General features: G+C 37.8%; 1 protein-coding gene across 2 annotated transcripts in view; it reads left to right on the forward strand.

Moving 5' to 3' along the window:
* The window catches only part of LOC145767325 (crystal protein-like), a 245,208-nt gene that overhangs the window by 31,586 nt on the left and 196,974 nt on the right, over positions 1-16,648 (forward strand). The gene's annotated exons all lie outside the window — the stretch shown is intronic.

A 16,648-nucleotide genomic window follows, 5' to 3' on the forward strand; every position in this document is an offset into this window, starting at 1 on the left:
TCCAGCAAGATGGATGTGATCGAGCAGCTTGCTCAACTGCAACAGCATTCGTTAAGTAACTTTCATCAAAACCAAAAGAATGTTGTTGATTAAATAATAATTTGCATGCAACAACCATGCAGGACTATTTAATTTACTTTATAAACTTAGGTGACCGGTTTGGGAAAGTGGTACAAAGCCTCTGAAGTAAGCAATGCATAATTGTCAGAGTTGAGTTAAAAAGTAGTTCCCAGGATAAACATTCAATGTTTAAAATAAAATAAAATATTTTTTGGTAAAGAGTGATTTTCTTCAACCATTTGTCTATCAAAATAAGACAAGCACATTATTGCGCAGATTTCGGGACAAAATAATAAATCGGGATTTTTTGATATTATTTTTTATTATTCTATAAAACTGAAGATAAAACTATTATTGCCTACCAAAGGGCTACAAGAAATAAAAACTGTTTTGCCTTAAGGTACAAAAGGTTTGAGTGTTTTATCAACCTTGCCCCACTGTGAGATGTTCAAAAACCCACATCCAAGGTTTCACTGCTGGGGCGTTTGGGGGCTACGGCCCGGTGAAAAACCCATTTTGGGGGTCAAAAAACATCATAAGGTACAAGAACAAAACCTACGCCAGATTTTATGCCTTCACTTGTAGACTTTGGAGCAAGTCGATCTGGATGCCCCAGGTGGGGCATTTCCGAATAAGGGGCCCCCAAAGTTGGGGCAAAATACGTAAAAATAACATCATAAGGTACAAAGATGGAACTTCTTTCATCAGTTGGGGCATGTTCCACTGAGTACGAAACAATTTTTCTTATGCCCCAAGGTGGGGCTTAACCTCATTTTGGGGGTATAACCCCCTAAAATTCACTAACTTAACATCATAAGGTACATGGATGAAACCAAGTGTAGGTGATAGTACTTCACTTACGGATTTCAGAACATTAAAATTTGGTCGCTCCAGGTGGAGCATTCCAGAATAAGGAGCCCCAAAATTGGGGCAAAATACGTAAAAATAACATAGTCATAATCAATGTGCGAGGTCTCGCGACGGGCTGCTTTGTATCTTGATCGAGCGTGCTGTTTTGATTGTAAAATTCTTATGCTATAGGTTATCATCGGTTATTGTCCTCTAGTAACCTTTGATTGCGAGATCTCTATTATGTAATGTATTTCCAGAACATTCATTTAGAACAAACCTGGAATGTTCTTTTGTTTTCCACGATTGCCAAATGACGTTTGTCATGACGTCATAAAGATGTTTACCAGTAGATCTGTGATTGCGAAATCTTTATCATGTAACGTATTTTCTAGATCATTCTACTGCTACGTGCAGATCTAGAAGCTTCTTTAAACTTGCTTGTTTACGTTTAGTGCAACGTGACAGAATAATGAGTCCTTATGATGTAACCTTACGCAACCTTCTTGAAGTTACTAGACCAAACAACCTGCTATAAATAGTGGTGTGAATTGATGGATTATTACTATGAGTTGATTTTTCATTATGAGTTGATTATGAGAGTTGTGTTATGAGTTGTGGATTGGTAAAAGGTGCAGAAATTATTGTTGATTGAGATTTGAAGTAATTGAATACAAGTAGATGAGAATTGGTGCTGATATAAATTGTGTTCGAAATTAGAGTTATTTGAGAAGCCGTTCGTTAAAGTCCTTCAAGAATTTTCATTATCATTTCACCAGTAGAAATATTCGACATTTAACTGACTGCCTTTCGGTAATATCCCATTAAACTACGTCATTGAACCTTTCCAAGTCTCTTTCCTGGTAAGAGATAGAAAGAAATCGTGACGAACATCATAAGGTACAAAGATGGAACTTGTATTATCAGTTGGGGCATGTTCCACTGAGTTCGAAACAACTTTTATTATGGCCCCAAGGTGGGGCTTAACCTCATTTTGGGGGTAGCCTATAATCCCTAAAATTCACAAAATTAACATCATAAGGTACATGGATGAAACCAAGTGTAGGTGATAGTACCTCACTTACGGATTTCAAAACATCAAATTTGGTCGCCCCAGGTGCATTCCCGAATAAGGAGCCCCCAAAGTTGGATCAAAATAAGTACCGGTTAAAATAACATCATAAGGTGCAAAAATAGAACTTCTTTAATCAGTTGGGGCATGTTCCACTGATGATTGAATTGAATTATCACGATTGATGATTGATTGAATTATCACGTCTTGTGCTTTTCGCATTACTTTGTTTTGTGCCACTATCTCTTGTGCTTCTGTCTTTCTTGCATAATCTGCCTGAGTCCTTGTCTAAACAATCAATTAATTTTACCTCTAAAATACTTGACCCGTTGTGCTGTGTAATTTTCAGTTATCATTTTGTTTGAGCGAGGCAGTTTCTCAAATGTTTAGATTTGACCATATTTTTGCTGTGATACTATATGATTCTTTAGCATTTCTTTTAATAATGTATTTTTTCTTATAGGCTGGAAAAGGGCTATATGACTAGCCGAAAACGTTCGCTTGTTGTTTTTTGTTTTTATAATGTTAAATGTAGTGTTGTTGCTTAGTTATGTCTGTTTATGTTCCACTGAGTTTGAAACAACTTTTCTTTTGGTTCCAAGGTGGGGCTTAACCTCATTTTGGGTATAACCCCTAAAATGAGGTTAAGCCCCACCTAAAATTTACAAAATTAACATCATAAGGTATAAAACCAAGTGTTTCTCGTATATATTTCAAAACGTCTGCAAATATTTTGGAAGATCAACAAAGCATGTAAGATATAACATCTGCACAGCAAAGCATTTGCTTATTAGGTTAAAATTTATCACTATGAAAATAGATTTTGTACGCAGGGGTGGATTGGTGGCTAATCATTAGTCTACTGGGAATTCGAGAACGTTCCCGGTTGGCCGGTCAGAGGGTCACTGTCCTGTTTTATGTACAAAAGAAAATTTTATTTGAAATATAATAGTCGTAGCGCTATATCCTTATTTTTTGTTTGAATAACACTGATAATGATTCAAGTTACAAATTGAAGCTTGCTATACAAATACGTACAACGTCTAATTTTATAGCCTACATCATATTACCGGTGAAAGACTTTTTTTGAAATGAAATAAATTGTTTGTGAAACGAGCATTTTTATGCTAAATCTATTTTGATAGAAGTGGACCGTTATTATTTTTAAATTCCCGGGCTAATTCAGTTTTCTAATCCGCCCCTGATTGTACGTAGGCCTACCTACATTTAAGTTTTTCTCAGAGTAAACACTGAACAGAAACAAATCACACTATGTGGTCTCATTTAAACAACTGAGAAGACTTCTCGAATAACATGTGATTTGTGCTGAAAGGAATGGAAAAATTGCTCGCTACAAAATAACGAAACCTGGAACGGCGTGCGAAAGAAACGTTAAACTATACACTAGAACGAAAAGATGCACATTAAACTATTTGAAACCGTATGCCCTGTTCATCAAGTCAAAAGGCTTCTTGAAAAAGCATGCCTCCTGCATAATCTCTCTCGAGTAGGCTATGCACCATTGGCCCCGGTTTGCAGCCATGTGAAAAGATCAATCCTAACACTTTGTTCCATGTGGTTTCGTGAGTTCTGGTGGAAACCGTAAAATTAATACAAGTTCAAATCATAGCCTACTCTATCCCCATGTTTACAAGAATAAAGGTAATAAGTTGCTTATGTAGGCTATAGCCTACAGTTTATTTATGCTTGAGGTGGAGAAAGGCAAAAACACCTATTCATTAAAGGTCTGCAGGTTCGTCGTCAGAAAAGTCATATTCATCCGTTTCTGTTGTTTCATCATCTGATTCTGTTTCGTCTTGGTCCAAACCCTTCTCACTTTGCAGAACGTTGTCCAGCGTGGACGGACCTGGATCTCCATAAAACCAAACTGGAGTGAATCTACCATCTTCCAAACGCCAGCCGCTTTCAACTGGTGTCTGGAAAAAGCTTCCTTTTTCGGCAGCATGATTCCAAATGCCACAAATGTAATTCGCTCTGAGTATTTTCTGATGGAGCACAGTTTTACACGGGGGAAGTTGCTTCCATCTGAACCTTTCAGTCGTCGCAATGGATTGGAACCTTTCGGTTTGTATGTCTCAATGAATTTTTTAAATCGTAATTCATTAACGCAATGACCACTTTTACATCCATACATCTGGCACACAAATTTTTCAATGCCTTTTTCAATGTTTTCAACAAGATTTTTCGAATATCCCAAAGCAGCAAAGGCATGTTGAGCATGCACATTTTTCTCCAATATATTAAGGGGTCAAGCCTTCCCTTTACCCGAAAAAGCAGCTGTATAATCACAGCTTGTAAAGCAATGAAAACTGGGAAGCGACTGAAGCATGTCTGGAGATAAAGTACTGCGAAGCTTTGATACATCAATATATCTCAGAGTTTTGTTTGCCTGTACACCAACTTCCATCCATACGTTTACGTCTTTTTATACGAACGACAAATTTCCCAACAGTATAATCAGAACATCCGTGTCATTAGAGCAGACTACCACATTTTTCACATCTTGGCATGCGGTGACGATGTGGTACATTAGGCACGTATCTGCTTCTTCGTGGTAGCATAACAAGAACTCCTCTTCACCACACAACATTTTTTCGCCATCTTTTCGATAAACATGACATTTTTCATCAAGTGTAGCATAAAGAACCTTTAAGTCGAGGAAGCTGGAGTACTCATCTGATTTCCAAGAATTAACAAGAAAATGCACCAATGCTTGCTTGAAGTTGTCATTCCTCATTGCGGCTGCAAAATTAACAGGTCGTTTCATGGCCTCTCCTTCGATGACGTATGGCTGATCTCGGAAGCCATGAATTGCTCGGCGATCTCGCTCGGCATCTTTGATGGACGGCGATACAGTTCTTTCGAAAACAACGTATATTGTTTTCCCACTGTGTCTGCATAATTTCTTCAAAGTTGTCTTTGCAACACCTCCAGACGTCATCGGAAAATCTTCAAGAGTGTGAAGAAGAAACATACCATCGATCAACGTACAGTCAACCAAAGGCGGATCTGTACTTTCAATTTTCTTTTCAAGAGCTTTCAAAAGCATTGACTTTTGAGTTGATTTCATCGTTGCATCCATATGGCACAAAGACAGTGGTACTGGTGTGAAGGGGTAAGACAGCATCAATTCTATGTCTACCTTGTGATCTACTGCTAAACATAGAAGCCTTCTCATCAAATTGCGTTCCATTCTCAACTGAGAAAATTTGCCTTCGCGGGTTATGCTTTTCACAACGGCAGCTTCAGAAGCAAAGTTTCAGATTTTGTTTCTACGTATTGGCTTGTTGAAGGTGCTAGCGTCCTGGTGGCATTGACTTATAAATTTGTTTCTATCCTCAGTTCTTTTTTGCAAAACATTCAAAAGAAAATTTGAAGTGGCAGGAGCGACTGCTTTTCCTGTGCTAATATTGAATAGAAAGGATACATCGAAGCTTGCACTAAATGGATTAACTGTACTGCTTATTTTGTACATTAGTTTATCCAAATGTCTGCGATCTCTATCGATGCTTAAAGGACGAAGGTCAAATGATGCTTCATCTGCTGATGTCATCCCCAGATCTTCATAGAAGTGGTGAAGGATCGATCGGCGCATAAAGTGTCTAAGTGCCCATCTCTGTCTGGCACCAATTGAATTGGTGAAAGACGTAATCCCAGTGAGTCGATTGGCGGATTCTGCATTGATTGTTTGCTCCAAAGTTTGATCAACAGCACATCCACACAATTTTTTTTCAGTTCTTTTTACGGACAAGGTGCCTTGTTCAAACAGATTACTTATTCCAGGGTGAGTTTCTTCCATTTTTAGCATGTTATCATGCAGTCACAAAATTCATCTTGCATAATTTGGTTGTTTGAAAATGAAGAACACGCTTGACATCTCTCCTATGCAGTGCACAAACAACTGATGATTTGCAGAATGAATACTCCGAGCAAAGAGGAGGTACGTCTTGACAAGTTTTAAGTATCCATACCAGTACTGGGCAGTCTTGCCATTTTCTCCTGTTTCGGTTTTCCTTGAAAATTCTTGGTAGGAACTCAAAAAGTCTTTAACATCGTCATCCAAAAAGCTAATCGTTGACTGGGATGGACGAATACATAAACGACGTAGTTCTTCGTCCAGTTTTTCAGGAGCAGGGCATTGTAACAAGAATTGATTAAAATGCAAGATTTCTAATGCTGCTCCGAAAAGAACGTGTAATCGTTTGCACCTATTGTAATGAGTACCACGCAGAAACCCGTTAAGGGATCCTTCGGCAAAAATACCAGTTTCTGTTAGGATGTATGGACCACCTGAACCATCCAAGTACTTACCCATAGCTTTAAAGAACGCCATGCAAATGTGGAAACCACCCAGTAATATGAACAAACGGTCATATTTTAGACTTTCTTTCTATTGAATGGAGAGGGCATGTTTTGCAATGGCCAGATCGTATGTAACACACATGTACTCTTGCTGGCATTCATCTGCTATCTGCAAAGATTTTCTCATTGTTTCAGCAACCACTTGCAGACTGGTGGGAGACTGATGGTTGATCTGCTGAAGATACGAGATCTTCTGTCTTGGGAAGTTGTCTTCGAATACTTTTGCATTCCATTATTATGGAATTATGACTTTCGCACCCGGTATCAGTCTTTGTGCTAGGAAAAATCCTCAGCTAAGGCAAAAAAAATTTGACGTTTTGCAAACACTTGGTTTCATTCAAATCGGCTACAACCTTGAATTTGGGGGTTGTATATCCTAAAATGAGGTTAAGCCCCACCTTGGAGCCATAAGAAAAGTTTTTTTCTAACTCGGTGGAACGAGTCCCAACTGATGATACGAGTTCCATCTTTGTAGCCTACCTTATGATGTTACTTTTACGTATTTTGCCCCAACTTTGGGGGCTCCTTATTCTGGAATGCTCCACCTGGGGCGACCAAGTTTTAATGTTCTGAAATCCGTAAGTGAGGTACTATCACCTACACTTGGTTGCATCCATGTACCTTATGATGTTAATTTTGTGAATTTTAGAGATTATAGGCTACCCCCAAAATGAGGTTAAGCCCCACCTTGGGGCCATAAGAAAAGTTGTTTCAAACTCAGTGGAACATGCCCCAACTGATAATACAAGTTTCATCTTTGTACCTTATGATGTTATTTTTACGTATTTTGCCCCAACTTTAGGGACTCCTTATTCAGAAATGCCCCACCTGGGGCACCCAGATCGACTTGCTCCAAAGTCTACAAGTGAAGGCATAAAATCTGGCGTAGGTTTTATTCTTGTACCTTATGATGTTTTCTTGACCCCCAAAATGGGTTTTTCACCGGGCCATAGCCCCCAAACGCCCCAGCAGTGAAACCTCGGATGTGGGTTTTTGAACATCCCACAGTGGGGCAAGGTTGATAAAACACTCAAACCTTTTGTACCTTATGGTGTTACAATTACGTCACGGGCTGCCAGACTAAAAGGTTTAAAGCCGTTGTGTTTTGCTAAAGCGGATGAAATCATCAAACCAAAACAAAGTGTTTTTCTCTGTATTCCTTCAAGCCAAGACAGTTTTCAGCTAATTAATTTGCAATTGACAAATCATCGAGAGAAAACAACCATCCAGCTGAAAAACCATTTATCTAGGCATTAGCGTTGACAGGGGAGGTCCATGGAGTACATTTGGACCCGGGCTCGGGCTCATTTTTGTGCCCGAAATTTTCAAAACGCTGCGTGCCAAATATTTAACATTGTACTGTGGCAATAAAAAACTATCTTTAGTCTTATGAGTATGTTTAGATACAATACATGTTTCTTTTGGTACTAAACTACCATGTCATGCCATATGTAAGCTTATAAAATAATAAAAAAAAAATGTATGGGCCCGGATTTTTTTAAAACATTGCTTTCCAAATATTTAACATTGCACTGTAACAATGAAACCTATAAATTATTTTTTGTAAGTATATTTAGACGCAATGCATCTTACGTGCGGTACTAAACTACCATGTTATGTCATATGCAAGCTCATGTAATTAAAAACAAATTAATTTAATGGGGCCCGGACTTTTTCCAACATTGCATTGTCACAATAAAAAGCAAGAACTTCAGTCTTGTAACAACTATATTTAGATGCAGTAACCTACATAATACGCCTACATTCCAGTACAAAAAATATCAGATTACACCATTTCTAGACCTATGCACTTTTCAAAAAATAACATTTAAGGGCCCCGAATTTTTTCAAATCACCATGTCAAAATGCTTAAGATTGAAAAATTATCTTTGTCAACAAAAAAACAAAATCTACTCCTGTGGCAACTGAGATAAATTAAATGTTACCACACTTTCATTGTAGGCTACTCATCTTTCAGTATAATGTAATGTCAAATTGAAGTTTTGAAAAGTATCAATTAAGGGCCTAGATTTTTTAAATGCTTATTTTTGCTCTGTGGACAGCAGAAAATTTTATTCTTATGACAACTTTATTTAGATATATTGCTGTAATTTCCAATACCAACTATTCATATGGTATTTCACAATTGGGATGGCGCAACGGATAAGGCGTTGGCTTTCCAATTACGCAAACCTGGTTCGACTCCCGGCTTTAGCTAGTTGTTGAAAAAACCTCTACCCAGGGTGTAATAAATTGGGTGGGCCTTGAGATGCGGCCTGATTTGTCACATTTTGCAGATTTTAATTACAGCTACTGCTAGTGCTTGACTGACATTTTTTGAGATGTTTTTACTTTTTGCGGTTTCCTAATGACAAAATTTTTTTTGTTGCCTTAGGGAAGCAGTAGCAAATGAGAAAAAGTAAGTTGAAAAACGCAAAATCAGACTGTTATTGAAAATTAACAGTCTGACTAAAATCTACAAAATCAAATTTTCTTTGTTTTTCAACATGTGAGGATATTAAAACCTATTGTGTCATCTGGGGGAAAGAATAAAGAAAGCGTAAAAATCTAATTTTTAGAAAAATTTATTTAAACGTTCGCCCAAACTTAGAAAAACCTCAAAATTTCTGCAAAATGTGACAAATCAGGCCGTATCTTTAGGTGGCCATGGGTGGGCGTAGTTGCTGAAGAGAAAATAGTTTGCTAAAGGCGGCCGAGAGAAAGGAACTGGCCACCCTACTCTCCTTAGTGCCAAAGCCTTAGTATAACGAGAACCTTATCTTCTCATTCCCCAAAGCTCAGTATCACACTCTTATATCATATCACATCAGTTATTTTGATATAATCTGAACAGCTATTGAAAACAACGACAAACCTAGTGCGTGTTTAAAGCCTGTTGATGAAATAATGAAATGTTTTTTTGCTATAACCACAAATCCTAAGCCAATAAGCTTTTTTTTAATGGTCTGTGGAAGGTGTGAAGCTGAAATAGGGCATTGAATGTGGAGTATTACTAATCAGCCTCCCTAACAAGGTAAGCTTACTTAGTGTAGACTTTCAGCTAGTTTTATCGATATATACGTAGATACCATATGTTAGATGCATACTTTTACCGCTACATTTAACCAAGATATTAAAAACATGTTTACAAAGTTAAAATGGTATTTAAGTGATTGATTGTGTCATATCTTGGAAAGTTTTATTCATCAAAAAAGGAACTAAAAAGAACAGAAATATGAATGGGAAATTTCAGTTGTGTGATGTTGAATTAAGGAAATTGATTAAGCGAACTTCTACACCCATTAATGGTAATGGTCAGTGTTGGGCGCGATAACTCATTTTTCAGTTAAGCTATAAACGAAAAATGTCTAAAGCGATAACGATAAACAATAAATAAAAAAAAAGTTGAGCGATAACGATAAACAATAAAATTATCGCCGATAATGTCCGATAACGATAATTTTTTTTTCTTGATTAGCGCTGCCCCATCCCATGCAGCACGAACTGTTTTCATCAACATGACGAAAAATCGAACATAATATACTGTAAAGAGACAAAAAATTTTGTAAGTTATGCATGAATAGAATCGCAACAGCGGCAGTGGGTATCGAATGTTCAACCTCTTGATCCAGAATCAAACCACTGAGGTAACCGCCGTTCTTATAATTATACCCCCAGTTACCAGTTGGATGCTTTTATCAATTGAGCTACACTGCCGCTTACGTGCAGTAGGCAAAATAATTAAATCAAATGAAAATATCATAAAAAACAAACTTTGTATTTTGCTTTCTGCTTTAAAGGGCTGTTTACAGCAAAGTCAGCAATAATTGAAAAAATACCAAAAAACGCAAAATGCTTGAAAATTTATCAGTAATCTTAAGCGTTATTGGTTGTAAAAATGTGCATGTCATGTGTGCATCCCAGCTAGAAAGCTACGTATATTACACGTTGATTTTTGGTTGATTTTAGGTAGTATGGTATCTTAGGTAGAATTCAGGTGTTATTAAGGAGTTTGTGTACACCAACAAAAATTTACTTGTTTAAAAAACATTTTTTTAGAGACATATTTTAGCTATCATTTAGTATGATTAGTGTGTGAATATGATTCTAGAAGTTTTATAAGGGATTATTTTGTGAATATAACTCTTGCAAAAATAACACGTGTTTTCCACGTATATTACACGTGTTCAAAATCCTATGATTATTTGACTAATTTTTAAGGTATATAAGGTAAAATCACACCCAGAAGAGGGCATACAAAAGAGAAAAAAATGTTTACCCCAGCAGAAGGATGTTTTACAGGAATTTTTTGTATGTTGATTATATGTTGTTTCCACGTGTATTGCACGTTTCCATCTGTTGAAAAGTAACACGTGTTTTCCACGTATATTAAACGTGTTGAAGTTCTTTCGTTCATTTGGGCAATTTTTAATCTGTGATTGATTTTAATCAATCAAAAAAGTTTTTTTTTTTTAAATGTCCCGCTTTGCCTTAGCCGTGGGGCAAAGCGGGACGCTTCATTTTTGCATGATTTGGTACGTTTAGCCGCTTCTCTCAAAGTCAACTTCTTGCTTTTCACATCTTCTATTCCATTCTTAATCTTGATAGCCTATCCGCCCATGTACCTATTTCAGTTTTTCTCTTATAGCGACGAACCATTGTCAGAATTAAATTGTGTAGGCCTACCGGTACAATATAAATGAATGCTGATACATATTTTACAATCGTGAAGGCTAAAAGAATTATAAACAAAAATTCAATCAACAGAAGAACCACAGATACAATCTAGACTTTTATAGTCTCATATTGCCCTAATGCACTGTCCCACTTTGCCCTAATACAGCTGTCCCACTTTGCCCCAAAGTATAGCCTTTAGAAAATAACATCTCTGCTGAAACCTGTAAAGTTTTAGGTAAAAGTTGCTTTTGTTATCAACAAATACTGTCTCAATGTCTAAGATAAAAACAAAGCTATCAACAAATTCGCTTATGCTAACGAATGTGGTAGCTACTTTTCCATCTCTTTCTTATAACAAAACATGCCAAAACATATTTTGCTTCCTCACGACACGTGTTGTGCTCTGCCAGTCGCCATTTTTTCACAGCAAATACAGTTTATAGTTGCCTAACTAGTGCTTCCGGTTAGAGGGAGCCAAAGAATACAAAACGTGAGAAATCGCGATGTCCCGCTTTGCCCCACGTCCCGCTTTGCCCCGTCTTCCCCTACGTATTAATGGGAATAAAAATATTTGATTGAGGTAGGCTATGTCGCATAGGTAAATGAGAAAGGTTATACTGTATTTAGCATAATTTTACCACGCAACTCGATGTGCCTATTGCCATGCAAAAACTACTACAAGATGCAAAAAATGTGATGTCGGTCTGCATGTCAAATGCTTCAAGCAATGTCATATTCCGCAATGACTTGTTTCAGTGATGTTGTGTTACTTTGCTAATTTTCATCTTCATATTTTTTGAACTTTCATTTCAATAAAATGCTCGATGACAATAATGATATGACAAGACATGAACAAGACATTTCCCATTGATCACTTTGAGCGTTAAGTAAAACGTAATAACGCTTACGCATTACGCACAAGAAACTTGTGAAATTTGATAACGGATTTACCTAGCGTCTTGTTATATAGGACGGCTTTTTTCTCAAAAAGTACAAACACAATTAGGAAAAAAATAATTGTGATATGTTTTTTAGGTCATAATTATGCAATATTTAAATTTCTGAAATTTTTTTTTAAGTTCTTTCACTTTCGGCACAAATGGGTTAACTTTTTAAGTTAAATGGCACTTACGCATTTGGTTATTATTTTTGGATTAAAGTTATATCGCCAAGCTAGAAAAAAATCGATCTTACAGTCTATGACCGATCTTGTGTTGTTATTGTGTGTGAATTTTGTCTTTTAAACTGAGTTTGTGGCGTAACCGCACGTCTCAAAGCAAGTTCTTGCAATTTTAGTTAATCTACTCATCTAAAGATTTAATGCACTTAAACCAGTAAGTTTCATGTTTTGACGAGAGAGATTATATTTTTTACGACAATTACTAAAAACTAATACTTCCAACGAAAAAAAGAAAACATAAGAAGGGCGTGCCTCCTCCCCTGACAACGACCTCTGCACACACTTCAGGCACAGAAGAAAAACTGGTTTCAATTTTAGTTTCATTAACTAGGTGGCTAGTAAAAATATTACTTTACATGGTCTTTCCATTTGTGTGTTGATCCGAAATAAAATTTATCGGCGATAATCAAATATTGCCTTTGGCGATAACGATAAACGATAACTGAAAAAATAATTGAGCGATAACGATAGGCGATAAAAATTTATCGCCGATAGTTATCGCCGGTAAGTTATCGCCAATAATGCCCATCACTGGTAATGGTCCACTTTTCTGCCCCACAATTTGTTCAAGCTGGAAGGCATGCGAAAGCTTTATAAATCTTGTTTTTTGAAATTACATGGAAAGACAGGAAACCAGCCAAATGGATACGACAACAAACACAAATCAAAGATATCATTCAAACAATAAAAAGTTTAAAGTGGAATCGGGCAGGACATATCATGCGAACAACTGACAACAGATGGACAAGAAGAGCTACTGACTGGATACCGCTTGACAATAAACGCAAAAGAGGGAAACAGAAAACAAGATGGCGAGACGAACTCTACCAATTCGACAAACACTGGACACAAACGTGCAAAGACAGACAAAATTATAAAGATATGGGGAAGGCCTTCATCCTGCAGTGGAATAAACAATGGCTGATAATGATGATGATGATGAATGATGATGATTTAGTGAAAAAATAGGATCTATGCGTTATGTGATCACTATTAATATCAAGTAGCTTACATGTTGCCTATAATTATATACTGTATTATATTAGCATTTCTCATAATGGCAATACAAAATTTGTAAGTTCAATATTTCCTCGAAGATCATAACACTAACAATAACGTGCAAGTATTTTGTTTAACTAACATTTCCAATTTTTCAATAATATTTCACAACACGTTTACAATAAGATTGCAAACTTTGCTAGTTATCTTTTAAATGGTTAATTTCAACACTTGCATGCATATTTCTCCATCAATAATTTAGCCTTATTATGATATCAGTGATTATTTGAAGTTCTCGTCTCTATGGCTGTTTTGGTGAAGGTTGGAGGCCTCGGAATTAGCTTTGAGCCTCTTCTTATCTAAATCCAACCCTTGACACAGAAAAAGTTTTACTGAACAATCTTGCAGCTCCGATTATGAATATAATTACAAGCCTACATTTTCTAACCTTTCATCAACCGAGTTTTGTTTTTGCCGTGGAGTAAAAGTAGATCACTGTCACGATTCTTTCTATCTCTTACCAGGAAAGTGACTTGGAAAGGATTAATGACGTAGTTTAATGGGATATTACCGAAAGCAGTCAATTAAATGGTTGAATAGTTCTACGAGTGAGATGATAAATGAAAATTCTTGAAGGACTTTAACGAACCGCTCAACACTTCCAGCAAATAATCAAAGTAGCAATGAACAATAGATTTCCAACGCTTGCAACTCTTAACCGACTTTAATCGTGATTCACTCACAGCTTCTCATAATTATGATTCTAATTTCGATCACAATTTATAATAGCACCAACTTTCATCTACTCGTATTGAATAACTTCAACTCTCAATCAACAATAATCTCTGCATCTATTTCCAACTACTACTACAATAATCTCTAATATTTACTCAAATTACGATACTATTTCTATCAGGTTTGTTGGTCTAGTAACTTCGAGAATAGAGAAATAAAACAAAGCTTTAACTTCGAGAAGATACGATAATGTTTCTCGGCAGCCGATTTGCAGCAAGAATTGACAGCGACAGATACGTGTTTCGCCCATGAGGCTGGGCTCATCAGTATCGCACCGTATTCTAGCCACAAATTTATTCGACCACCGCTTTACCAGTCAGTTTAACTCTCATCGTTGTGGAAAGAAAAGAGCCAACAAAACCAGCAGCCGCCAGGGCAGAGGACATTGTGAAGAAAGGGGCGTTCTTCCCGGCTATCAGCACAAGGCTGAGCACTCACTAGTACAGCGAGCAGTTGCGATTCGCTAACCATAACGGTGTAGCTTCCACGCTAGCCATTCAGACCATCCAATCAACAATATGTTTCTCAGCAGCCGATTTGTAGCAAGAATTGACAGCGACAGACACGTGTTTCGCCCATGAGGCTGGGCTCATCAGTATCGCACCGTATTCTAGCCACAAATTTATTCGACCACCGCTTTACCAGTCAGTTTAACTCTTAGTCAGTCTCAGTCTTACTCTTATTGGTTGGTCTGAATGTCTAGCGTGGAAGCTACACCGTTATGGTTAGCGAATCGCAACTGCTCGCTGTACTAGTGAGTGCTCAGCCTTGTGCTGATAGCCGGGAAGAACGCCCCTTTCTTCACAATGTCCTCTGCCTTGGCGCCTGCTGGTTTTGTTGGCTTTTTTCTTTCCACAAAGATAAGAGTTAAACTGACTGGTAAAGCGGTGGTCGAATAAATTTGTGGCTGGAATACAGTGCGATACTGATGAGCCCAGCCTCATGGGCGAAACACGTGTCTGTCGCTGTCAATTCTTGCTACAAATCGGCTGCCGAGAAACATATTGTTGATTGGATGGTCTGAATGGCTAGCGTGGAAGCTACACCGTTATGGTTAGCGAATCACAACTGCTCGCTGTACTAGTGAGTGCTCAGCCTTGTGCTGATAGCCGGGAAGAACGCCCCTTTCTTCACAAGATACGATAATGTTACATCATAAGAACTCATTGTTCTGATAAAGTTTTACTACATGTAAACATCTTTGTGACATCACAACAACCCACACCCGGCAAGTAAAGCAAAAGAATATTCCAGGCTCGCACGTACACAGAATGTTCTGGAAATACGTCACATAATAAAGATTTCGCAATCAGAGGTCACTACAGGAGAGTAACCGACAATAACATATCGTATAAGAATTTTACAATTAAAACAGTACGCTCGGTTAAGACAAAATGTAGCCTGTCGTGAGGCTTTGCATATTGATTGTGACAATCACCATGGTTCTGTTTGGCGTAACTTTATGTAATTTATTTTCACGCCCCTTTTCCACATAACATTTTTCTGCGTAGGCCTACGCTACTGGTTTAACTTTTCTCCGAAGGTTTATGGCGCAGCCTACGTTTAAACTACTAGCGAGTTGAAACTTCAGTAGCCTATTTCATCTTCGTGACAATACAGCGAGAACTGTAAATTTGTTAGTTTTCAAACCCGTCTGCCAATTCAAAAAAATCAAGAATCTTTGGCGAATTGCACATATGTCCTCACTTTGTTATGAATCGTTTTTATGTGGTGTATATCGTATATACCAGCGCTTCTATAGTGCGCCATTAAAGGTGGACAGATGCTGAAAATTCAAAAGAAAAAATTCAAAAATTTGTAGCCAATCTCTAAATCTGAAAACGGGTAGTTCAGTTTATCAAATGGTGTGATATTTTGTCAGTCAGTCACTTTGTTTTCCAGCTAATGGTTGTGCTCCGTGTTTTTATACGTGACCCGACAGTTTATCGAAAGACAATTTATCGAACGACAGTTCATCGAACGACAGTTTATCGAAAGACAGTTTATCGAACGACAATTCATCGAAACGACAGTTCATCGAAACGACAGTTCATCGAAACGACAGTTCATCGAACGACAGTTTATCGAAACGACAGTTCATCGAACGACAATTCATCGAAGGGGCTAGGGGCTAGAGGTTAAGAGTTAAGGTTAGAATTAGGGGTTAGTGGTTGGGAGTTGGAGTTTAAGGGTTAGGGGTAGGGGTTAAGGGTAGGGTTAGGGGTTGGGGGTTAAGGGGTAGGGTTAAGGTTAGGGGTTAGGGGTTAGTGGTTAGGAGTTAGGAGTTAGTGGTTAAGAGTTAGGGGTTGGGGGTTAAGGGTTAGGGGTAGGGTTACGGTTAGGGGTTAGTGGTTAGGGGTTGGGGGTTAGGGGTTGGGGGTTAGGGTTAGGTTTTAGGGGTTAGGTTTTCGATTAACTGTTGTTCCAGGCCCCTAGCCAGCAGGGAGCCAGGGAGGCCTCGCCCCCCTTAAAAACGAATCCGCCCCCCCTGGCAAAATCCAAACATTCAAGAGCAACAGCTACATTTATAATGATTTTGCCCATTTAAATTTTTTCGGCCCCCCTTAAAAAAAGTTGGTCCCCCTTGCTCTGCGGTCTGGCTACGGCCCTGTGTCGTTCGATAAATTGTCGTT

The sequence above is a fragment of the Aplidium turbinatum genome, chromosome 3 (assembly GCF_918807975.1).
Source record: "Aplidium turbinatum chromosome 3, kaAplTurb1.1, whole genome shotgun sequence".
Classification (NCBI taxonomy): Eukaryota; Metazoa; Chordata; class Ascidiacea; order Aplousobranchia; family Polyclinidae; genus Aplidium; species Aplidium turbinatum.